Raw genomic sequence first — 27284 nt, 5'->3', positions numbered from 1 at the left:
ATATTTTCGTAAATCTTTAAATGTACAGAATGAATAATGGGTATACAGAGGGCTGTTGGTTGCTGTTGTGAAGAAGCAGACCGTTCAACTTCTCTTGTTGGAATCAATGAATAGCCTCCATTCCTTTGCATTATAGTTCTTGCAATCACAGCTTACACAGCGCTGTTATTGCGTTCCCAACGTTGCGTTGTGATATCATTCAGTGCTACCAGATACAGTACATATTTTTTCAATGTTGTTGCGATATAGGTGACTCTTAACCTGTTAATGTTTTGCAACTACGTCGGGTAGTAAGAAATTTACTGTATACAAAATTTTAGTCAATCAGAATTAAAATTTAAATTTTGGTAAAACCAAATAATGATATAAAATTACGAAGAAAGACTTAAGGTTGGGAGAGGAGAAAAACAAGAAAGAAATTTTAGATTAGCACCAAATACATTGGCTGACTGATTATATTTTATACTTTATTCGCCTCATTGCTTCTTTCTGAACTCGAGAATCCAATTTCCAATACCGTATGAAGAAAAAGAAAACGAAGATATTTTTAAAGTCGTTTTCAAAATAGCTGAGATATCATTTCTAATTTTTCAATAATCGCTTTTCAGGCACTCCCAGAGCTCATTCATGGCTAAGCGGTTAGTGTATCGGGGGAGACCTGGGTTTGATTCCCGGCAGGAGCTCATGTCGTTCGGATTCCATGTTAATCAGTAGGTCCCGTCTCATATAGCCTCACTGCTGAAAGGGACGTTAAAACACAAAACCAACTTTAAGCCACTCTTACTTGAAGCTTATAATCCCTATAGAATTGGACATCATATATCTCAGTTATGAGTGTAAATATTAACTTATATATTGTTATTAATGTTGTACATTTACTTAGTTATTTTTATTATTTTCACCCACAGTGGACTATCCTTGATACACAGGTATTGCAATTTTTGGAAAATTCTTAGTAATTAATTAAATTTTTAAACGTACGTACATTGTGCAAATAAGTGAACGAATGAAGAGATTAATAAATTTAAAAAATATTATTTTAAGAATCCCCAATTGAGTCTTTTTATTTATGGTTAACAGGATTCAGAGAAAATGGGTAAGCTCTTCCATCTTCAAAGACATTTTTGTGGTAATATTCGTAAATAAAATCCGTTTTTTTATTGAAATAAGTTTGAGTTTATATTATTGGAGAATTTAGAACCACTCCTTTGTGTTGCTGTTGGTGAAATCTGTGAAGGGTAATTCGATGAAAACTTTAAACTTAGAACAAAATAGGGAGAAAGAAACTTGCTGATTTCTACACTGCACAGGATCATTAACTTTTTTTCAACTGCTCAGAATACAATTACATTTTCACCTTATCGTCTCTATGAAAAAATAAATTGAAATGAAAATTGAAGACTACGGGGGAAAAGAAGGCTAGTCATTTTTTAAAATAATTTTTTCACAATTGCTCTGTTTTCCACTGACTTGCCTATTTCTTCCTCTCAGCATTAAATTTCTTAGTGACTAACCCTCTTCTTACTGTGGGATTTAGTCCACGCAAACTACACCTTTCAGGCTATGTTATTCTGCTGTTAACTCATTTTTGACCATTTCTTGAGTTATCTCTTTTTTTCCCTGTGATCTTCTATTCTGAGAATATCTGGTAAAAACTAATTAACAAAATATCAACCACCATAGATCTGTATAAGTTTGGCCATTATCAACAATTCTTCTCAACAAAAATAAACCACCCAAAACCTGTTAAGTTGAATATAATGCTTTATTAAGAATAAAGTAATGGTCATATCTAGGCCTATAATCCATTACTGAGAAAAAAATGCTAGAAAACATTAATATTAACATCTCGTGTATTTCAATATCAGTATCGTACTTTTGCTGTGATATTCATCATGTGAGATTCAATGAATCGTTAAAATATAATACATCTCTTTATACAGGTTAATGTGTTTCATTTATACATAACATACAGTGTTAAAATAGAAAGCAGCTTTATTTAATAAAAAATAACTTTATATCCTCAATTTATATTATCAGTTAGTGAAAAATGATACTTTACTTTTTTGAAGTTATATCTATGTTGAAGAAAACACAAATTCGTTCTAAATATGAACAGAATGTGCACTTTCTTATACGGCCCTAAAGCACGTAATATTTCATATTTAGAAATAGTAATATTTCTATTTTTTCAATAAGTATATATATATATATATATATATATATATATATATATATATATATATATATATATATATATAAAGAGAGAGAGATAGAGAGAGAGTGAGAGAGACAAATGTACTGCTACTTTACGAGTAAAATACGAGACACAAAACCTACTCGTTTTACATTCACAACGCGATTAATAGGACTGACAGGCCATTTACAAACTCCCTCCTTTCAGTTGAATGAAAATCACATTCGCTATCCCTCCTCTTTTCTCTCTCTTCCTCTCTCTCTCTCTCTCTATTCCTCACACACACACACACACACACACATATATATATATATATATATATATATATATATATATATATATATATATATATAATCATAAAGTGACACGGTTGTCAAAAAATGAGGAAGGAAAAAAAAGTGACCCATACGTCAAAGGATTAGTCCTGAACTCTTTGCATAGTTTTTGAATTTCTTTATTTATTCTGTTTTATTTTCTCCTTAAATACTACTTAACTCAAATATACCTGTCGATCAATATATTTTTTAAAAAATATTTTACTGTTTTAATATTAAAGAGAAAATAGAAATATAAAAAATATAACTATTTTTCAGGACAAAATTGCGTAGTCATTCCTGCTCTCCAGAAGACATAACGAATCTCTTCGCAACTAGTATCGACTCAATGTTAGGTTTTGGGGAAAGCGCGATTCGATCATTGTCGTCAACCTTCGGTTCTCGTCGGAACTACAGGGAGAGATGCTGCTCACACATGGCGCGGGTATTGGTCTAGAATTGCTGGCTTGATTCTGGACCAGGGATGCTGCGAGCAATCCACTCTAGTTTAGCGGTGGCCGTAGAGCACGTAACGTGAAAAACGGTCCGAAGATAAGATATATATATATACATATATATATACTAGAACTCTTCTGGATAGAGTTGCTAAAAAAAGTAACGGGAAAAATTAGTGATGCGTTATTCAATTGAGAGCAAGTTTTAAAGTGTTATTTTTTTCCTCGTTTTAGAACGCCAGTTCCTTTTTCTTTTAGCTGGTTTAAATACTGCTTTTAATTCAAATCGTGTGAAATACTGTTGGCAATTTGATGACATATTAATAACTATTTACTGAATCTATTCATTTCGGGGAATAGCTCATAATAACGTAACACAAGTAGCCAACTAACAGGATATTTTAGGTTAAACTATTTAGTAAAACATTTTTAAAAGTCAAGATAATTTTATATCGCCGCACAGTTTACCATGTGACCCAGTCCGTATAGTATGAATCCGGGAAAGAGGGTGTGCCTACAACTGCATACCCTTCCAGGATGAGACGTGTTGACTTTGCAGATAAACTGCAGTGTTCGAATTCTTTCTCTCGTTGTTATTTAGACGGATGTTATTTGCGGGAATGTTATTGTTATCGGACAGTGTTAACAACAGGGTTATTACTACATATGTGATAGACTGTAAGTATTACAGACAGTGGGTGTTTATGTGCAGCAAAATAGCAACCGAAATGCTCATCTCAAAGCCGAGCAACAGACTTGCAGAAGACAGCATTAGTTGTAAGTACCTACTAACAATTTGTTCTTTAAACCAACTTACGAAATTTTGTGATTGTAATTAACAGATCTCTAGTGTTGATTGTATATGGCTTAATCTTTTCTAACTAATAAAAGATAAGGAATTATTAATATTATTAAAGCTCAAGAAACTGGGTTGTTGCTTTAAAGCCCACGTAACTAACATCTACTGAAATTTACATCGATAATCGTAAATTAAGAAAGTTTATTTATTTTCAAACGTTTAAGAAATCTTCGTAATGAAAGAGAACGTTAAAGTAAGATCTACATGTTTTCATCTCAGGTCCAATCCACATTTAAGAATTTAAATTAAACAAATTAGTTAATCAAAGAACGATACATACTTCTTTAAAATGAACCTGGCAACCTTTCTTAAAAGCAAATTGTTTTTGATTTCAGTGACTATTCGTTGTAAAAAATGAAATGACTTGTTATATTTGAGCGCGCTAAGATAACTAACTTTCTAAAATTAATTTGAACTATTTTAATTTTTTTTTCCGACGTGTTACGAATATTTAGATTGTAACATAGCAAATGTAACGTCAGTGGCGGATCTAGAAGATAAAAACTGGAGCGCCAGCCAGGTATCCAGACTATGAAAGATATATCATGAGTTTACTCAAATCATTTTAATTCGAAATCCGTTTGCGCACTTCGTTAAGAGGAAATAGGAATTAAAAAAATTAATAGTTATTTTTTGCTTCTCGTGGAAAATAAGAGAAAGCACACATTTTTGTTGCTTTCTATCTTCAGTTTCTTATATTTTACTACCAGCATACAATGATACAACACGTAATTGTGGTCCATTCTGTGCCACTGCTGTGCCATCAGTTGTAGCTCAGAATACTTATCAAATGAATGCAACAAAATGCAGTTGATAAATGCAATTTAATAAAATAATTAAATTTAGCGAATTAAGTTAGGAGTTTACACAATTGTCACATGGTCACTTCACATCTAATACACAGCTACTTTATAATTCAAGAACTAATTCTTCTATTGTCTGTTAGCAATTTGGTTCACAATTTTTTGATCTGTCCTGTAGAACTTTCCAACTCAACTCTTTCCTGATTTATATTATTGGCTTGGTTGGACATTGACACTGCGGACCTCAAATATTGTTTTACACATTGCATAACAGAAAAAAGTGTAACTGAAACTACATCTAATGTTTCAAATATTTTCCAATAAAACTTACTATAAGTAAAAAGGCAAAACTTACTATAAACTTTCAAAAAACATATAAATATTAGTCTCAGTTATTTTTGATACTCAAAGAACTAAGGGGCCTAGGTCCCACCCAGCCTCGGACTAGATGCGCCACTATGTAACGTAAAGTGTTATTGTCACCGTGTGGTAGATAAATGAACTAATTACAGTATTGTTTCGTAATTGACGTATATAGAGATCGAAATCTGTTGCTAACTACCTTGTCTTGTATTCTTGCATGATTTTTACTTAATCTCACCCGACTAGATTGATTGGTAGATTGATATATTTCATGTGTAGATCGTGATCCATTTTAAATATGATCACATGTAGTAGATAGAGAACTTACGAAAACAATCCAAACGTAAACGTTTTGGTGTTTTTAATCGAAATATGTTTGTAGTTGAAAAAAATGAGAATAGTAAATTATTCATGGAAATACAGTATTTATGAAACTAAAATTTACGACGTTCTAATCAAGAATGTACGTAGGGACCTCGCTCTCCCCGAAATCTCAACTTTTCTGTATAAATTTAGTCTAATTTTAGGGAGCGATTTTTACAAATTGTAATATAATTTCTCCTCATATCAAATTAGGACCCTTACTGAAATAAATTCCTGCACATGTACCTGGTTCTAGTAATATAGAAACTTTAAATTTACTCATATTTCTCAGAGATCCCGGCTGTTTATCTTTCGTATTCATCATATGTGTTTGTCCGAAGTATAAGTCAACTGCCAAAATACGAATGCATTGAAAATCGAAATGAGTATAATCCATTAACTTCGTTTTTTTTTTTTAACAAAAAGGAAACACTTGAAAAAGAGTTAACTTCAGTTCCGGAGGAAATAATAAACACAAATCAAAATTTCTCAATAACCAATTCATAAAAGAGTTGAGTTCAGTTGAGTTGATTTTGAATTTAACGTCCCTTTCAGCAGTGAGGCTACATGTGACAGGACCTACTGATTAACGTGAAACCCGAACTACATGAGCTTCCGCCGGGAATCGAACCAGGGTCTCCCACACCAAAGGCACGTACGCGAAGCGTTTAACCAGGAAGGAGCTCAATTCATGAAAGATAATTAGTTAGAAACCTCAATTTTGATTCACGTATTTCCTGCTTCAAATAATACAAGGAATATAAGAACTCAGGTGAAAACTCGAGTAATGTTCAGATAACATTTAATTACTCGCAATATTCTTTATAATTTTGTAGTTAAGTAAAGGGGTAAAAGAAAACTACATTGCACATATTAGTTTTAACTCGTAGAATATCAGAGCTGCCTTGTGGCTAAGCGGTTAGCGTACGGCCTTTGGCGTTTGATTTCTAGTGGGAGCTCATGTGCTTCGAATCCCACGTTAAGTTGTAGGTCCATTTCTCATATAGCCTTGATGCTGAAAGAGAAGCTAAAATGAAAATCGAATCAAATCGAAGAATTTCAGTATATTAATTTTTACTTTTTTAAGTACTAGCAGCGTTCACCCCGCTTCGCTGCGGTCACCCCGGAACGCAATAAACTTTGTTACTTAGATAATTTTTACTTTTTCGCTTTCAAATTGCAGTAAATGTTAAAATTATAGCGCCTGTCATTTATGTTAACCCGCCGAGTCACATGGTCATGCGGGTTGCATATAAATACGTTTATTTTTACCTATGATGAACTAATAACAAAGGATTTGTACGTATGGACACTTGAATGGTCAATTATCTCAAGACACTGGTAATTAAAAATTAAAGTGATATGATAAAAACCATCTAGGGTCCAAATCCTAATAACCCCCCAAAAATGAAAGAAATTGGTTCAGCCGTATTAGCGTGATGAGTTCACAAAGGATTTGTGCGTTCTCTTTTATATATATAGATTTAAAGTTAATTATGTATTCATAAAATCACAATTTACAAACGCCTACGTACCTAGTAGATATAAACCATTATTCATTGTAATGACAATGCTTTAGTTCAGTGGTCTTCAACTTATTTTTCATATAACCCCTACCACTGTCATGAGTGCACCCACAGAATAAAGCGACCTTTAATTCAAATTATAGATAATAATATCAAAAACTAACTATAGAAGCTATTACTTATTAATGATGTGCCCCAGTTCTACTATAAACAGGAAAATCGTACTATACATTTAACATATCTCTGTTACATTATATAACTATGTTATAAAACTTTTTTAAAAAATTACGTACCCATCTAAGAGATCATCGTGTGCTCAGCTCCAGTTTGATTACTATTGCTCTAGTAAAATACAAAAAAGTATTATCACTAAAGTTATAGGTTTTAACTTATCTTCCCGCATTTTCCACAGATGGTCCTACTATATCTTTATTAAATACCGTCTTGTCCAGAATTTATTCCAAAAGCTCTGTTTTAAAATAATTCCGGGAAAATTTAGTAGTAAGTAAGGAGTTTTATTAGTTATACACATACATTGATATAATAATTTAACACTTTTGAAATGGATATAATCTTGAATTAATATATATTTAAAGAAACATTTTTATTACGTCCATGAATCCGAAAAATACTCTCAAATGCCTAAGATTTCTGACTATATAACTAACTGAAAATTAAAGAACTCAATATGTATTTATTGGAAGATTATATAAAACGTGTTTTCATCGTCTTACGATTTTCTGATAAATGCTCTAGACTTTTGAAGTACCCTATGAAAACGTCTAAATTGTTAAATCTCTGATTCTATAGAAATTCTGTTATTACAGTTAGACTGTAATATAGTTTCACATTTCAGAAGCAATTGTTTTAAAAATATTATTAAGCAAATAAAAAATCATGGATTGAATTTTCTGTTAAAAGCACATTAGAAAAAATATGTTTAAATAGGTAACACTAAAATATACAGTTAAGAGTTTAAAAGAACTGGAAAAAATGAAATGAAATCTTTGAGTTTTACATCCCACGGTTATGCCGGTTAGGCTAAAGGAGACGGTGATGATGAGTAATGAATGAAATGGTGGAATGAAGAAAGTGGGAGGAAACGGGAGAACCCCGAGAAAACCCACGCACACGGTGTTTGTCCACCACAAAGTTCACTTGGCGGGGGCTGGGATCGAACCCGGGGCCCCTAGCACCAGAGGTGAACGCTCTACCACTGAGCCACCGCGGCCCCCATTAAAAGAACTGGAATTATTACATTGTTAATATAGTTAGTAATTTGAAGGATAAATATTGGACAGCTATGAAAGAAAGTATTTATTATGAACATAAACCTTTATGAGAAATATATCTAGTATAGACTTAGATTCAACAAATTAAACAGATCATCCGGTGCTCCAAATGCTTGTAAGATGTGGCGACGCCAATAGATAACCTGATATGATAATTAATACCGTCTACGATATATGCATTAATGTTACACCATGTGTGTCAACTTTTGATGCAGCATAAATGCAATGTTGAATTCAGATATTTGTAATACTGATAATCAAAACTTTGAAAATAAAAATAGTAAATCCGTTAAATGTTCTCCTCCATACTTTGAAATTTCTTTTCACACTTCGATGTTTAGAAATACTCCCGAAATAGTAACAAAATGAACAAATTGCGAAAGAGCATGTATTAGATCTTTCTGATGTAACAAACTGTTCTTATTCATCGGGCAACGAGGTGAGGAGCAAACAGGACGGTTCGATTCTCAAATCCGAATAGTTTCAGAGTTGTAGTTTTGCGTCACCATAATTTTGAAAGGATAATTTTGCATCACCACATTTTATCTAGCACAGTGGTTCCCAAATTTATTTCTTCCTAGCGCCCCTTTGTGAAACCTCCATACTTCATGTTTCCTCCTTGCCGGTCCTTGGTTTGATCTCTTTTTGCAATTTCAGATATAGCATTGAATTATCAAATCTTCAATAATAATAGTAATTATTCTCATCAACTTATATCTAGGTATGTATTTCCAGGAAAATTCTGCATACTGCTCTAGTGAAATATTATTATTATTATTATTATTATTATTATTATTATTATTATTATTATTATATTAGTATTAGTATTAGTATTATAGCTAGTTATTATTAGTTTTGTTATTAATGAAATCACAGTTCTTATTCAATAGTCTGAGATATTTAATTTAACGCCTATTTATTACAACATTCGCAATATTTGTAAACACAAATGTACAGATGGTTATCAAAATAACAGAAGCATTTGGAGTGGGGAACGTCAGATATCTGGATTGACAATGATCAGGAGGCGACCGCAGAGCCGGGCTCTTAGTGGTAGTGTTAGAGCAAACTCCGCACAACACGAGGAGCAATAGAACGGTAGTGTGGAGTAAATTTAGCATAACGATAGTAAAAATGTATTTCTTTCTCATTTCCAACGAGGACAAATTTGCGTTTGGTTAAAATACAATTAATCAATAAATTTATTACATCAAAAATCTACAAGACAATTCTCTACTGCTCTGTCTAATAGGATTCTCAATAGATAGTACTTCGATATTTGATATTGTGGGTCAACAATGCAGTCTTAGTAACGCAAATTTTCATCATCCGATGAAGGTAATAAAATTAAAGAACAATTAAGCAACTTTCAAACAACATATTATGTATCTATCGTCATACAGGTTTCAATAATTTATAGAAAAATACACCCTGCTCAAATGAGTTTTCTTTTATTTCGCTGGATAAAATATGACCGGTTATTCAATGTAAATTAGACTTTCAAAATGAGTATGTCTCGAAAAAATGTCAGTCATTAAATCAATAGATGTCGTTCTCTCATATAAAATAACAAGCTTTAATCTCTGATCCTGATGCAATTATACTTTTAACCTTTCTAATACAATTTCATTCATTGTCCTCCATCCTGAAATTTCTTCAATACAGCAGGATGATTGTTTTCAAAGATCCACAGTAGAAAAAGACATATGCATATAACATTGTTCTTATTTTTAAGCTGAACAGAAATGTATTATGTATATATTTTGTTAGAATATTTAAATTGTTGTTAATTGTGCAATCTCTAACAGAGGCATAAAATACTATATACTAAGAATTGTATTAACTTTAAAAAGGAAAACCTGCTTTAATATCTTAAGATAAGCCCTTTAGACTAATCATCACAGAGGGAGGAAGAAATGGTGGCTCAGTAGTAAAATACTCATCAATTGGTCTCTGGTTCAATCCCAGGTCAAGTGCGTATGGTGAACAACTTCGTGCCCGTGAGTTTACACGGTGTTCTCTCGCTTACTCCGACATTCTCATACTACCAATTACTTCATAACTCTTTACTTCCATGAATGATCCGTCTCTTTTAGTCTAAAGAACGTAATAGTGAGACATAAAATTAGACATGTCATTTCAACTCACAAGGAGAAGGCAGACTTTGGTAAGTGAATTTCAGGACCATGTTTTACCAGTTGGTAGTGCACATTTAAAAACATTAATATTGCAAACTGGGAGAGCGCAATGGACAAAAATTACGGAGGAAAACCGTCTTAAAGTTTTCTACTCGCTGCATATATTGTACGACGCACAAATTTACCAAGTGTTGGCATGGCAAAGTGAGGAAAATCTTTGACTCATGAGTAAAGGGTTTCGGATTCAATTCCTGTTCGAGTCTTACATCTTTTTTCCCTTCAACCAATAAAGTACCGGTAGCCAATTGTAACTATAAGTAAAATATTAATTCACTATATGTTTATAATGAATAAAACAATAGAAATTTCCAAATCACTTGTAAAATCTTTCAATGTTCCATGTTAACTACGTTAGAAACAAAATTTAATCTATTCCGTAAATATTATTGTTACTGCAGTCGTTGTGTAAAAAATGTTCTTGACGCTTCGTGTCTTCATCTGTAGATAGTGTGCGAATTACAACGGAAATGAGGAGGAAATCTTCTTTGGTTATAGTAACATCCAGTATTAGCAAAGAGGATTTCCCTCTCAACTCCTTTGTAATCTGCAAACTGTCAACAGATGTAGACACGAAGCGTCAAGAACATTTGTTACACAACAACTGTCGTAACCAGTGTCGTATTTAAGTGGGGCGCTTCCGGGCTTAAGCGCTCCCCGAAATGTTATTTACTATATTAAAGTAAATGAAATATCTTGGAGAATTTTCACATTTCCATTACTAAAGTTGGGAAAGCCCTCCCCTCCCAAAAAAAATAAAATCGTAAATACGCCACTGGTCGTAATCATAATATAACTCGTGATATCAGTATATTTACGGAATAGATTAAATTTTGTTTGCCAGTTAACATGGAACATTGAAAGATTTTACAAGTGATTTGAAAATTTCTATTATTTTATTCATTATAAAGATACGGTGAATTAATATTTTACTTATAGTTACAAATGCCTACTTTATTGGTTGAAGCGAAAAAAGATATAGGAATCGAACCCGGGACACTTTACACATAAGTTACAGAGTTTACTCACTTTGCCACACTGTCACTTGGTAAATTTGTGCGTCGTACGATATATGCGGCGAGTAGAAAACTTTAAGACGGTTTTTCTCCGTTAGTTTTGGCCATTGCGCTCTCCCAGTCTGTAATATTAACTCTTTAAATGTGCACTATCACCTCGCAAAAAATGGCCCCGAAGTTCACTTACCAAAGTCTGCCTTCTCCTTGTCAGATGAAAATACTTGTGATAATGAAAGGATTGGTTAAATGAAGTGAATTGAAAAACAGAACAACACAGAACAAAAAATTAGAATATAATGATGTTTATCACCAAAGTAAGTTTTAACATCATACCTGGATTCATTTGGCTCAAAAGTGAATTCCAGAGCCATACACAACGGGAAGTCCACTAGGTCCAAACCTCCCAAAATTCGTATCGTATTTTTTTAAAAAAATAGACTTATCTGCACAACAGGCATAATCACGTGATACACCCAGTCCGAATTTCAAAAAATTTCTGGCTGCGCTCCTAATTATCACTGTACCATGAAGATAATGATATGTCTTGAAAGAAGCTGTTATTTTATTTAATAGAGATCCAGTAATTAAATGGCCCACCACCCAAATTAACTTTTTGTTTGTTGTTACTTTGTTCAAAAACTCAAAAAATTGAGGAATAACAGGGAAGACAAAGTTTATCACAAAAAAGTCAAAATGAAGACACATAATATTTTACTTAAAATTTTGGTAAGAGTTTCGGGATTGTGGTACTGTGACGGCTAAGTCTTGAAGTTGCCACATAGTAAGTGTTCGGTAGCAAGGGCTGAAAAAGTTTCTCTGCTTTATATTGTGACAGGTTTCATGAGGGGTATTGGAAGAGAAACATCTGTTAAGTTAGGCCAAAATTTGGTCATCCATTTTCAATGTACTACGTGGAAGTGAATATATAGATGAAGTTCAGTTGAGTTGATTTTGAGTTTAACGTTCTTTTCAGAGGCAAAGCTATATGAGACGGGCCCTACTTATTAACGTGGAATCCGAACCACATGAGCTCCCGGTGGGAACCGAACCCGAGACCCCCACGCCAAAGGCGCGTACGCTAACAATACATAGATGAAACATTTCGGAAAAATGAGATAGTGAATTGAAATCTAGTCAAAATAATAAAATAACCCTAAATTTTACAATACCATTAGCAGTTAATAGCAAAGACGTATCTAGAAGCTAAGACATACGTCAATCGATAAATCTCATCAATCTGAACAAAATTACTCATGCGTAGTTTTTGAGAAAATCGATAAAAGCTAATTTCTTTGTAAACCTAAAATTTGATGCCATATGAGTACCATGCCACATATTAAGGTGAAACTAATACTAAAATAGACTCTGATAAGCTCTAATAAGCTCTTTATTATGATACTAAAGATACGATAGTACATAGCATGGTTAATGAAATATAGATAAAACTTACATTAACTCTTTTTTTTTAAATTTCAATTTAAGTAAAATAATTTCTCAAGATAAGACTATATAAGTTCATAGATCACATCGAGCTCAACAAACTAATATCTTTGATATATTTTCATGCGTACTTTTCGAGAATCCTGTGGTTTTTGGACTTAACATACAATCCTATGTAACATTTTGCAGCAAACATATAACTGAAAACGCATGTTTTATACTACTTTCCGTATAAGTGTTCCATCTATATGTACCTTCCGCATGAAATAAATAACTGCGTACAGGGGGTCCGGATCTCACATACAGATGAACATAGGCTATATAGCATATTCCTGACGTATGTAACATACGTATACGCGTGTAATACATGAAAGACTGTTAGATATCAGACATCCTGCGGCGTCATGATGTAACATTTAACTGAGGAAAGGCAGTACTTATGTAGCTTATACATATGCTACATACATATGCTCCATACAAATGTTCGTAGTAAATATATGGATTCCGTATATTTATGCAATATACCGCTGTCCGGATTACGGACTTTTCTCAGTGTGATAATATTTTATTTCGCTCGACGGATTTTACTTATGTCTGTATATACCAGGGGTGACCAACTTTTTTAGGTTTGAGAGGTAGTTTTCATTTAAGATTTCACAGGCGGTCTACTTATTTGTTTACTACTCCACTGGATAGACCCTAAAACAATAACAGTAGTCGATAGAGTGTGTCAAAAGTCACACTGGTCGACTAGTATATAGCGGTCCACTCGTTGGCCACCTCTGTTATATATAAAAAATATATTATAAATTAGAACGGTGACCCATAACAGTAGTTTGTCTCTTCCTAATGGTAACTACTTTTAATCTACCATGTGGTACGAGGCATTCCCATTGTTAACTGCCTCCTCTAAAATTCTTCACACTCACTGTCAGAAACGAAGTAGAATATAGTTTTTACTGATTGATCGATTAACTTACTACTTAAAATTGCATCCGAATCAATTCTTAAGTCTTATTCGACCTTTAGTTCCTACACAACAAAAAATGAGGTGTTGAAACAACACAAAATGACTACCACTTTAGCGTGTTACTTGTGTGTCAATTCAACACCAAGCACGTCGCCTTCAGAGCATATCGGAAATACCTCCTTACTACCTGTGAGTTTACTATTTGCATTGTTTTTTATTGTTTGGTACGTGCAAAGCTTTGCGAAATATATTTCGCATTTACGGCAAGTAACTAATAACATTATATGTTTTCTCTAATAGGTCACAATAATATTGTTGTAAACCTCTGAATCATCTGACAACAGTTACACAGATAGCAGTTCTTCCATCCGTTTTCATGTTATTCTTGTGTCTTAGCACGTATAAATAAAAGATGACAGAACTGTTGCCTATGTAACTGTTCTCAAATGATTCACAGGTTTACAATATTATTATGACTGATTACAGAAAACATAGAACATTATTTGTTACTTGTCAAAAGTGCCAAATATATTTCGCATTATATTAAACGATAAATATAAATGCAAATTCTCGCAGGAAGTAACGAGTTATTCTGATATGAACAGAAGGCAATGTGTTTGTAACACGCTGTCATATTTGACTCCAAACTTACTTGGACCCCACACCTCACCAAGATCATACGACAAGCGCAACATCGGCTCAACCTCCTCAAGCGCCTAGTTGGTACAACCTAGGGATTAAAACCATTAACAGTACTTCATACATATGAAGCATTTATGCGCAGTACATTAACATATGGTCACACTGCCTGGACATCTGCACCGCCAAAATTCTATCAGAAGTTGGCTATCCTAGAGCGCCATGCTCTACGCCCAGCACATCGCATCAGCTTACCGCATCCGACACGGTTACTTTACGAGCTGATTGACTTTCCACCTTTATTGCACCATCTCGAACAGCTTCGTACTCGGTACGTTTGCAAGCGAATTGACCAGCAGTATCCCATGTTACTTGATATCCTACGGTACGATCGGGATCACGACGCACCCTCAGTTTACGTTGATACTCCCCTACAGCACTTCATGACTCTTTTATCATTTGCAACTGGATGATGCTGTAGTGGATCCCGAAATCTTTCACATCTACGAACCACGTGAACTTTCATCATTCATATATCCATCATACGCACCGTAACTACTTATTAACATGGGCTTCCTCTGTATTCATCAGTTCCTGAATCGCCCCAGGAACAGAAGATAACTTGCATTCGTCAGTACTAACAAATACCTTGTGATGTGGCGTTCAGAGCACTGCATTTCATCTTCATCTCCTTCTCTCCATACTGCCTCCCGTACTATACTCATTTCAGTTTTGCATTCGTCTTACCTCAGCACTACATGGTAATAAATGTATTTTTTTCTACAATATTGTTGTCTCAAGCTTATATCATGCTTGTATTTCATTAGATGTTATTGTCACCCTTCAATCACCTCTCTGTTTTATATGTATTTAATAAATAGATAAATCTTATATACTTGTGCACCTCTTAGACCAGCCACATTAACCTGCAAACTACCTTTTCTCTAATGCATTTACCCGAAGAAAGGGCAAAACCCTTTAGCAGGACGACGGACAAAAAAAAATTGTAACACGCTAAAGTGGTAGTCATTTTGTGTTGTTGTAATACCTCATTTTTTTCAGTGTACCGCCATCGGCGGTTGAACTCCAGTGGTTGGTTAGGTTGATTGGAGAGAGACGGTTCTTTTCTGCACAGAGGCAATATGTGATTGAATTGTAGTTTCTAAGTCGAATTTGGGATTGTATTCAAAACAAGTACCTTAATCTGGAATCGAATACAGAACCATACGCATGGAAATCAAGCCATGTCCTATATAAAGTACAGCAATTTACCCGCTCTTCGTGGGAAACCTGGCTTCGATTTCCGGTGGGAGCTCATGTGGTTCGGATTACATGTTAATCAGTAGGTCCCGTCTCATATAGCTTCCCTGCTGAAAGGGAGGTTAAACCTAAAATCAACTCAAGCCGTTCTTCATACGGGAAGAATAACGTTTTATTTTGGACATAAAGGAGTGAATTTGAATTTAAATGGCATCGAAATATTACTGCTCGTCTCAGTGACCTTGAAAACTATAGACTGGACACTATTATCGGTCATTTTCGATTATCCTCCTCTCCCCCATCTTGCGGGACATGGTATCGGAAGTGTCACTTTTCAGCGACCCGGAAAACTATCGATTCGATACTGATGTTGATCATTTTCGATCAATTTTATGTATGTCTCCCTCTCCTAAATTCTACCGTCAAATTGAAATGATAAAAGCCATCCCAGGCCCGAACTTCTATGTAGAAAATTTGATCGAGATCAGGTGGGTGGTTCAAGAGAATAAGTCACAAACATAGTGATCTTCAATTTTATAGAAGTAATACAGATCATGTTTTCAAATTTACATCTTAGGTAACTGATTTACAAGAAGCAAGAAGCGCCAAATAGCTGGCGCTTAGTAATTATATACTTAAATTCTGCCTCTGGGACATCGACGAGAGCAATGATGTGAATAAAAAATAGGTATATCGAATCCTTTTCTACAAGACTACAAAATGTTACTTCATTCTTTACATTTCGTTCCAGCTAGTATGTAAAGTTTCAAAAGATATTGTTTTTTTTTAATTATGCTACGTAAGGTTGCTAATTTTATACAATAAAAAAGCTTGGACTGTTACAGACTTTCGTGTTCGTGCATCAGGTGGCTGATTAAATTAACAAATACTAGGTAACATAATAAATATTATTACGTTCCTTATACATGATTCTATCAGACTAAATGCAAGACGAGTTATATACTGTATACAACTTTAGGCAATATTGTTCCCCTAAATACGAAAGTCCTAATCGACTAATCATAAGTGAATTACAGCATATTGTTAATTTGCAGAATCTCCATGTGCATATATTGCATAGCTGTAAAAAGTAAATGTATTGTACTTTTCTGTACATATTGTATGTTGTAAGCATTAGGGGAACTGTTGAACACTAGTCACAAAGTTTTTTTATTCATTATTTTGTAAGGTGTGCATTTGTACGGACGTGATTGAGGTTTCATAAAACTAAGAAAGAAACATTCCAATTTGGTGAATTCAATTGCTGAAAATGATTGCTGGCACTGGATTCAACACCAAAAGAAACAGACAAAAATAGGGTGTTTAGTGGCAGACCGTATACAGGGTGGGAGATAAATGAGAGTAAAGTGCGAAGATAGAACGTAGAAAATGTTTAGAAATCCCATGTTAATTTTGAAACGAATAGAGGGATTGAGGTCAAATGTTGGATATGAGGAATGCATGCATAGCTCCACTGAATAGACGTAATGTGAATCATGGAGGACATCTGAAAAGCCGCCGTGTGGAATTAGATCAAGAAGAATATACGGGAAAGGGGTCATGTAAAATATAGCTCTTGACGCACACCGTCTATTGAAATCAATAGTTGCCAATACAGTTGAAAATCTGTTTAATTGCAGCTGTTATAGACCTTAAGAATGATTGTGTGGTTGACACAATATCGGAAACAACAGTGCGTACATTTCTAAAAATGATAAAGATGGACTATCGGGTTTGTCACAGTTGTCTCCGGTATTGAAATTGAAGCAGTAGTCGACAGGTGTCATGAATGCGCCAGGTGCTGTTTGCAAATATCCAGTTTTGTAGAAAGCATATCTAATACAAGCTAGGAACCTTAGTGCTCGAAACTGGAAGCGGATGAGTGATTGCAAGTTAATGAAGTTGTCTCTTTGTCATATTTTGAAGTCAAATGACAGAAAAACGGTGACTGTTATATATTTTACGAAATTCTTATACGGATGGAAGAAGAACACTTCCAACGGTTATATGAGTAACGTGCAACCATCAGGAATAAGGAGTCGGGTAAGATCAACATTGTTCGGTTTCAGCACCAACTCTTCATCTTTATTGGTTCTCCATGAATCAACGTTTGAAAGTGGCCTCATTCACGTTTGTGATACTTCCTCATTCACGTCACCTTTACAACAGTATTGTTACATTGCGTAGCGTAGAACGCCTCCTGTTACAAAGGTCTCACGGTGTATTGACCAATATTGATTTCAATAAACGGTGTGCGTCAAGAGCGATATGTCACATATCTGTTTCCTGTATATTCTTCTTGCTCTAATTAGAATATGGCGGCTTTTCAGATTCACATTACGCCTATTCAGTGGAGCTATGCATGCATTCCTCATATCCAAGATTTGACCTCAATCCCTCTATTAGTTTCAAAAGTAACATGGGATTTCTAGACATTTTCTACGTTCTAACTTCGTACTTTGCCATCATTTATCTCTCACCCAGTATACGGTCTGCCACTAAACACCCTTTTGTTCTCTGTTTCTTTTGGTGTTTAATCCAGTGCTAGTAATTATTTTCAGCAATTGTTTCACCAAATTAGAATATTCCATTGTATGTTGAGTGAGTGCAATTCGAAAATCGTGTTGTTATATTACGCGGTCCGTTTAAAAGTTGGCATTTGCTGAAATAGCTGTTTTTTCTTTTAAGAAAACAATGCCAAGTAATTACATTCACAACGTTAACAGTTTCTGTTACATTTGTAATCAAATTGTGTTTTCTGGATAGTGAAATAGAGCTCCTTCGTGGCTAAGCGGTTAGCGTACGCGCCTTTGGCGTGGGAGACCCGGGTTCGATTCCTGGCGGGAGCTCATGTGGTTCGGATTCCACGTTAATCAGTAGGTCCACGTCTCATATAGCCTCGCTGCTGAAAGGGACGCTAAACTAAAATCAATCAATCAATCAATCTGGATAGTGAAAGAATATTTCTCTTGCTGTGAGAATAGTCTACAATCTGTCTTTAAGTAAATATTGAAAATTCAGAGAGGAAAATAAGACTTGGGCTCCATGTTTCTGTTGTAAGACCTGATTCACTGGATTGGTTGAATTACAAAAGGCCATCGTTGCCATTTACTATTCTCGTGACTTATTTGGAGTCCACTAATCACATAGACGAATGTTATTTTTGATAGTCCCGGTAATATAACGTATTTCCAATATTAAAAAAACAAGCAGTGGTATATCCAAATATTCGTTCTGCTACTCGTCCTGTTGTGCACAATTAATGAACTATCCAACACCCTCTAAATCTGTTTGCGAAGATTCACAAGCCGAATCGTATGATTCACAACCTTCCACATCTATAGAGTCTGATTTTGCAGGTGATGTTAAACTTACGGAACAACTCAAAGTTAGCCAGTAACATGAAGGTTTAGTGAGAGATTTTGAACTTCCCAAAACCACGGCAGAGCTTTTAGCCTCCTAACTTCAATTATGGAATTTTCTGGCTAGTAAACGTACGTGTCATTTTATAGTGATCGTCAGAAACAGTTGGAAGAATATTTTTCTATCGAAAGAGTTCCTATATGCTGCAGTGATATTGATGGTAAGATAAGGTCTAAGAGTATTGGGCACATCTGTGAGAAGTGGCGCTTGATCATAGATGCTTCTGTTTAAAGTTTCAAAACAGCACTGCTTCATAAAAACAATCAATTGCCGTTAATCGCTATTGGTTATTCCGTACAAAGAGAGAATCGCATGATAGCCCAACATCCTTTCTTCAATCAATTAAATACAACAAATTTTACATGGGAAATATGTGTAGATTTGAAAGATACCGCTATTTAACTGCATTGCAACAAAGCTATATACTAAAAATGGCTGTCTTCACTGCAAATAGAATAGCAGATCATGCAAATAGGTGTCAATCGACCTTCACAAATGTGTGTAATCTTCTCATTCATACGTGAATATCCCGAAAATATTTTGGAAAAGTAGGCGCAAGGAGGCGCAAGTAGACGAAGAGTAATCCCCTTATGGGTATGCATAGAAATTATTGTTTTTCCTTGCTATAAGCAACAATGAAAGAGGTGGAAAACTGGATCAAATTCTGGTAGAGAGTCATTATGATCGTGCATGTTTTAGATAACTCTGATTTTCTATATTAAAAGAGAGTGTCTATTTAAGCTTTTTAATTAAAGCCAATTATTATTTTGAAAATGTATTACGACAAAACCCCAATTTTATCTATGCCTAAAGTTTCAAGATACTGGTATGTATATCAAGGAGTCTGTCAAAGTAAATTATAAAAATTGGTATTATTTTAGTAATTTTATTACGACAGCAATTGGAAATATGCTATTAGTTTGAATTTTGGCCTAAGACAGCTGAACATTTTGTGGACATACGAAATTTGTTTTCTTCTTCCAACCTATGCATACGATAGCTTTCTTGGTAGGTTATTAATGTGGAACCAGGGGTAAAAGTAAGGGGGAACGCCGTTACCCTACTTCCAAAAAATATCAATGGCGTCCCCACTTCCTAAAAAAAATACAATGGGCAAAGATAGGCACGGGGAACGGGGTGTCGTCATGTGTCCCCCTACCTTTTCAGATCCACTTTTACCCATGTGTGGAACGGAATTGTAGCAAGGTTCGACATTTCTCTTCCTCTTGTTACATTTGTTAGTACACTAGCCCATGAAACTAATATTAGTGAATTTTGAACCTTAGCTGATTCTCCACAAAAGCTGACAAGGTAATTAATTAGTCACCCGAGATTCAAAATTAAATCGAATCAAATCATTGGCATAACTACCAAATTTCCATTTTTACGAGTACATGAGTGACCTACATCTATGATAATATTTAGAGATGCATTGTTACATGGAAGGACTTTCGTCATGACGTCATTACTAGACATTGATAATATTGTAATTTAAATTGATTCTCATATATATATACACAAAAGTTTCGCAAACACATAAGACATGCAAGTGATATGTCTGTTCTAATCACATGACAAAGCTACTTAAAGTGAAATAAAACTGTCATTCTATCTAATTCAGTGAATTCAATATGGTCTAAAGCTAGGTAGATAGAAAGTTTACAAACTTTCCTAGCTTTATGTTACATACCTGTAGATTTTTTAAGTCTAACGTCCCACGCTTATGCACCGAAGTCAAAGAAGACGGGTTTGGATTTTTCGACCACATGATTAATATCTATATTTTATTTCACTACACACTTTTTCACCTTTTTCGAAAGAAATGCGTATTTTCATTAATCTTCAATGCTAATACCATCGAACACTAGATTGTTGTAAATAACCGTAGAGGATTGTCTGGGGCTATAGTTACATTACATCACTGACTATAAGGATTATCTTATTTCATCACGAAAACAACCATATTCTACCGTATTTCTCTGAGAAGAGGATTAATCAATTGCATGTTTCCAAATGTAGTACAGAAAGTGAGCCCTTCCAACATGCCCGATGGAAACCTCGGTTGTTCGTGGTATTGATCATAAGGCGCTGTAAGAGAGGTTTTAGGTTTTCCTACTTTCTAGTACGTATACAATACCTAATGTTTTACAGAGTCTTTACTTTTAATTGTACATCACAACAAATTGAGATGAATCCCGTTACTTCTTCTGCTATCCCATTAATATTTGCATCTAGATTGCCAATGTTGCAAAGTTTACTACCTCGTACGAGCACTTGAACAGTTCATGGTGTTTCGCATACCATGAATTAGAATTTCCACGGTTCTGCTACTAGGCAATATGAACTCAATATTAACAGTAGCCTACTCTTTCATTAAAGAAAATGGCGCTTACAGTTATGCATAATAAGTTGCAAAGTGTAAGATATATTTGTCTTATCCTATGGATTGGATGAGAAACTCCGGAACTATACATCAATTTCTATTCCTTTTAAAATCACACAGAATTGTCCACTTCTACGTGTAGATTTATACGATAAGAATGAAGAATCAGATGGTATCATTACTAAATAAACTCTACTTTCGACCAGGGCAAGAGAGGAAAAAGAACACACTAAAGTCATCTCAGAGGACTAAGACGTGGATCATTATGTAGGAAGTTACACGCACAGCAAAATCACCATGTAATTTCCAGCTGAAGAAAGAGTAATTACTAATATTTCTGCATCAATTGATAAGAACTAGGCCATCGTAAAGCATTAGTTTGCATTAGCAGGATGTTGTACCATGGAAAAAAAATCATGGGGTTATTGCTGAAAGAAAAATTATAGATCAAGCTTTCTTGAATCAGTTCCAACAGGAAAGTTTGGATATATCTTCAAAGTGCTATATTAATATACGAGGTGTATTTAAACAGTATCGAACCTTTGATTGGCAAAAGTACATTTATTAAATTGGAAATCCGAATAACTAATCTCCTTCAAAGTTATATCACTCTGCATGATGTTTTCTCTTGACTCAATTCGGGTCTCTTTTAGTGACATTTTCAGTTTGGGAAATAAACGAAAGTTACATGGAACCATGTCGGGTGAGTAGGAAGTCTGAGAACATAGGGATTTTATGTTTGGCGATGAAAGCCTGAATCAAATGTTGCGAACACTGTCCTCATGATTAAGTTCTGGTTCAAAATTGAATGTACCGATACGATTGGATGGTTTCCGCTTGGATATCGCCAAGCGTTTGGTAAAATTTGATACAGCATCTCTGCTTAGGTTTTTCTGTCATTTTACAAAAACTGAAATCCGACCACCGCTCACTACATGTCTTGACTCGGCGGACTGCAAGCGACTGACATTTTCTGCGCGCGGGGTAAAATTCACGACTACGCATAAGTGTCTCCTCTACATCTACACGGAAGAAAATCACAGTACTTCATTGCGGGAAGAATGTTAGATACTTTCTGAACGCACTGAAATAATACCCATCTCATTTTAAAACTATTTGTAACATTACTATGGCATTACAATTGCCCGAAGATTATTGGATGCAGTTGTAACTTAAACAGAACATTTGTTCAGAAAGAAAATACCTTTAGTTAATAAAAAAGCTATATACAAGATGCATTTTTCAGTTACTTTACCACAAACACGTGATTGATCCCAACCATTTATATTCAATTATCTGGTAAAGCGTTACCTCCAGTAGAGGTTCAACCGAAAGCCATGTGAGTTTCTGGTGGACACCATCGTGTGGGTGGGTTTTCTCGAGATTTTCACGTTTTCAGCCAAATTCTTATCCTATCACTTCGTTTATTACCATTAACTTCCATTAATCATCCACCCTCTCTTGCCTACAGGACATGTCCGTACGATGCACGTAAAAATGAAAATTTCATTTTCGTTAATTTCACTTATCTATACAATAATCATCATTTCCATGCAAAGTTTATTTATTTTGTTTATTTTCGTTGGGCAACAAATTGTATTTTTTTTTAAATTTATAAATAAGAATTTTATTGGCTCAATCCTTATAATAACTATGTGAAGATATAACCTCGGGCCTATTCCACAATTGATGCTAACGTTGTGCTATAGGACTTATAACAATAAAGATTTTAAGTGTTGCACCGTAAATATTATGACAAATGTAATAATGGGAGAATTTATTAATGAACGTTTTCTTTCGTGAAGTATTTTTACTTCATAATCTACAGATTGTAAGAAATCCTTTTAATCATTTGGCAAATGGTTAATCATTTATGCATTGTATTATATATATATATAGGCCAAAAGATAACTCCCTAGCGAGGAATTCACCCTCAATCAGGCTTGGGATTTTAGGACATGTTCAATTTTCAGGTATTATAGTTGGACATTAAATTAATTCCTTCTATTTATTCAGCCAAGTGGTAGCATAGATAAGAAGACGTATTACTGAACTAATATTGTATGATGTTATTTATTAATTAACTAATTTTATTTACTGTCAGCCAAATGCCAGACTCTGTGTATTTCTGTGTAGTGTAGTCGCTAATATTCTTGCTATGGTTCGAGTGATTCCTGGTTTGATTCCCGGTGGGGGCACTAGATCGAAAGTGCTTTTACAGCCCAGCCATCCTGAATGTTATTTCTCCTGTTTCTTCTTCATTCACACCAGGCCAGACAAGTGCCAGGATGGGAGAAAACATAATGTCCCAAGCTGCTGCTTTCTTCTGCTCCCCACGTACGTCGTCCCTCATACATAGCTTGCTTAAGGCCGTAGATCTCGGTAATCTCCAAAAATATGCATAAATAAAATAAAATAATACCAACTCCTTTGCGAGGGTTTCGCCTTGCATTAGAGGTGAGGTTTTTGATCTTGGTATAGTAGGTGAGCTTAAGATTTGATTCGTCCACTTTCATTTATAATACCTATATTACTGATTACCTACTTTAAACTTGAGAATTAATCATACTTCCAATTTCAAATACAAATGTTCGATAAATATTTGAACTACACTCTTTGAAAAGAACAACACTTTTCTCGTACTCGTCGGGTAGAAATTTAGGATTTTTTAAATGAAGTTTGCATTTCCCTTTGGGATCACAGAAGTTATTAATTTTTTATTACAAATTCAAGTGTTCGCTTTTCCCCATATGAAAACCGAGCAAAACAATGAATAATAGAACCAATACAACTGTGATAGATAATGTATGTTTAAACGGTATGGGAAGAAGAAAGAGTCTTACTCTTAAAATAAGCAATGAACTTAGAAGTATTTTTTATTATAATATTCAATTTAAAATTGAAATAACAATAATAACAATAGTAATAAAAAGCTTTCTATAGAATATTTTAAAATGTTATAGCTCTTTATCTACATGAAAAAAATATCTTTTTGTACAATATCTCTGCGTATAGTGAATTATTCTTATTGCTGCATAAACTTTGATAAGGGTTTATATTGTACGTTTTATGCTTTCATGTTTATAAAACAGATTATATTATACGAGAACCATCAGAATTGAATTTGATCTGTTTCATGAAATGAAATGTATTTTATATTATTCATTTATTTTTAAAAAGTAATTTTAAAAAAGACATTTAAAAATTGTTGCACGGGAAAAAGGCAATTGAACCAGAGTTTAATTTTCTGTCAAAAGCTTTCGAACCCACTGTATAACAAAAGAATAAAATGCGTAAGCAAACGTAAGTAGGACTACTGCCATTCAAATAAAAATTCCCCTATGATACAATATTTATTGTCTTTTCAATAACTTCTTTTGCAAAAAAATAGAAATGAATGGATTGGTTATACTAAACAAACAATCAAATACACACATGTTTGTTTGTTTTTACTTTTCGTTCTTTCAAAAATCGAATTTGTGATATGTGGAACGCCAGAGCTGTGCGGACACGAAAGAATGGCGAATGGGAAAAACAGGACTTTTAGTTACATCCGATAACTGAGATCACGTAGGTGTTGGGTACGTATTGTTAACAAGCGAATTAAAGTGTGTATATGGCGAACTGTTAGTTACGATGACACCCAGAAAACATGTATCATCTTTAAATTAAAATAATATATTTCATACAATGAGCACCAGATAACTTTGGGAGAACTCAGTTACTGGAAGTAATAATGCATAGCTGTTTCCGTTTATCTCATGGATATTGGTCATTTTCTATTTTTTTAAATCTAAATTAAAATTTATTATGTTAATGTCTTACATTACTGTAGCAGAAACATTATTACCTTTCCTGTAGAATATCTTCACTTATTTTCTTATTTTCTTTTTAATAGTAATCTATTATTACTATCTCATTTTTTCTCAATTTTCCAGATATTTGTCCTCTCTACTTCGTAACTTTAAGTTTTATAATCAGCGGACACAAATCTGTTTATTCTGCGAGGGGTGTAACACTCTCCTCTCGGACACAAAAGTATGATTCAAGCATTCTTTCAAAGACTATCACCCTTTCAACAAGAACGGTGCGTTCTATGCTCATTGATTCGACTCCAAGAAGAATCTTATCAAAGAAAGACGAATGCAACGATTGCAATTTGAGTCGATCGAGTTGAACTTTAGTACACAGATTGAGACTAAGAAATGCCAAGTCTGAAAGAGTGCTACTCTGTAGGTGAAGATAGTAGTTAATAAATCCTAAACAATTTCACTAAATTTAACGCGGTTATTAGTACTAAAATATCTTAAACGTCTAGGTTTTACGTGCGTATGGTTCCTTTGAGGTGATCTTACTTCAACCTCGATATTAGAAATGGCGTCCCCCCTTTCAGAGTAGCTTTCTGATGGATTACTGTCCTCTTCACGTGGTTTTGATTCAGCTCTCTTATGTTCCACATGCGCTACGTTGATGGCAGGGTAGGGATTACAATTTGCTGTACTAATTTTCTCTTTGATGATCTGTACTTCTTGTTGCAGTATCCAAATTTGGTTTGTATTATCATTAACCTGTGTTTCTACTACTTCAACTGTACTTCTCACAGCTGCAAAACTATGGATAATTTGCTCTATCCTATTGTCGATTAGTTCCAGTTTGGTATCTATCTGTTGCGTTACTTGTTCCAATTTGGAATCCATCTACTGTCCTATTTGTTGTGTCACTTGTTCCAACCTGGAATCCAATTTGGAATCGATCTGTTGTCCTATTTGCTGTGTTACTTGCTCCAATCTGGAATCCATTTTCTGTCCTATTTATTGTGTTATGGAATTCATTTTTTGTCCTACCTGTCGTTTAAGATCAAGCACATCCGTTGTCTCAGTTGACGGTATATTGACATCTTCAACGCCAGAACTGGTATTTTCGTTCCTTTGAATATTCATTTTAATTCTTCGATATATTTTCTTTTTATTTCGTAATAGAGTGTGATCCGTGGTGTTCGAGTATATGAGATAGTTTACTATAACTTCTAACTAATCTCAAAGTTCCTGGGGTTTCGGCACTATAAATACAGTATATGTAACGTGCTTCTTCCCAATTTCCCAATATACTTTTAGAATCTATAGACTACACAAGAATATGATAAATCACACACCACGATTATGCACTTTTGGATATGTTTATTTCGCAAAATATATCGAATTTGACACATTGAAATAATGAACAATCAAATTCTTACAAGATGGTTCTTCGTTCTATCTTTCTTCATTACCATATCAACCAGATAAACAGATTGTCATAGCAACCCAAAGAAGAAATATATCGATACAACATAAATATTTAAATTATTTCATTGTATATTTTCTTCTTCTTCTTCTTAACCGCTTGTGCCTTTTAAAATATCACTTTTATACCTAAATAGAAACAATATTGAGAAGAACATACAAAATATACATTTTCGTTGTAGCCATGACTAGACACTCTGACACGGTGGCTAAGTGGTGCCCTCTGAGCTGGTGTAGTGGCTAGCATGTGCGACTTTGGTGTACATGGTCCTTCGGAGAGCCTTTGTGATTTCAATTGTTCTCGTTATTTCTGTGTTCGTGTCACTGTCTTTTTCGGTAATTGGAAAATCAAGTTAAACGAGTAAAGCAAGAAAAATTAGTAATAAGTTGTTCAAGTAAGTTACTGAGACACGTTCGGTGAGTCAGTTAACTTTTTAAAAAAACTGGTAGAGCGTTCATCTCTGTGCATGGGGTTCCTGGTTCAAATTCTCCTCCCGCCAAGTG

General features: G+C 34.3%; 1 protein-coding gene across 2 annotated transcripts in view; it reads left to right on the top strand.

Annotated features, from left to right (window-relative positions):
- The first annotated feature begins 2983 nt into the window (after positions 1-2983).
- nAChRalpha1 (nicotinic acetylcholine receptor alpha1) overlaps positions 2984-27284 on the top strand; it is a 778319-nt gene continuing 754018 nt past the window's right edge. For both annotated transcript variants that reach the window (XM_081734054.1, XM_081734053.1), the window contains exon 1: positions 2984-3743. The gene's annotated coding sequence lies outside the window, so the exon portion shown is untranslated. The remainder of the gene's footprint in view (positions 3744-27284) is intronic.

The sequence above is a fragment of the Thermobia domestica genome, chromosome 12 (genome assembly GCF_964235325.1).
Source record: "Thermobia domestica chromosome 12, izTheDome1.hap1.1, whole genome shotgun sequence".
NCBI lineage: Eukaryota > Metazoa > Arthropoda > Insecta > Zygentoma > Lepismatidae > Thermobia > Thermobia domestica.
This window is presented reverse-complemented; position numbering and strand designations above follow the sequence as displayed.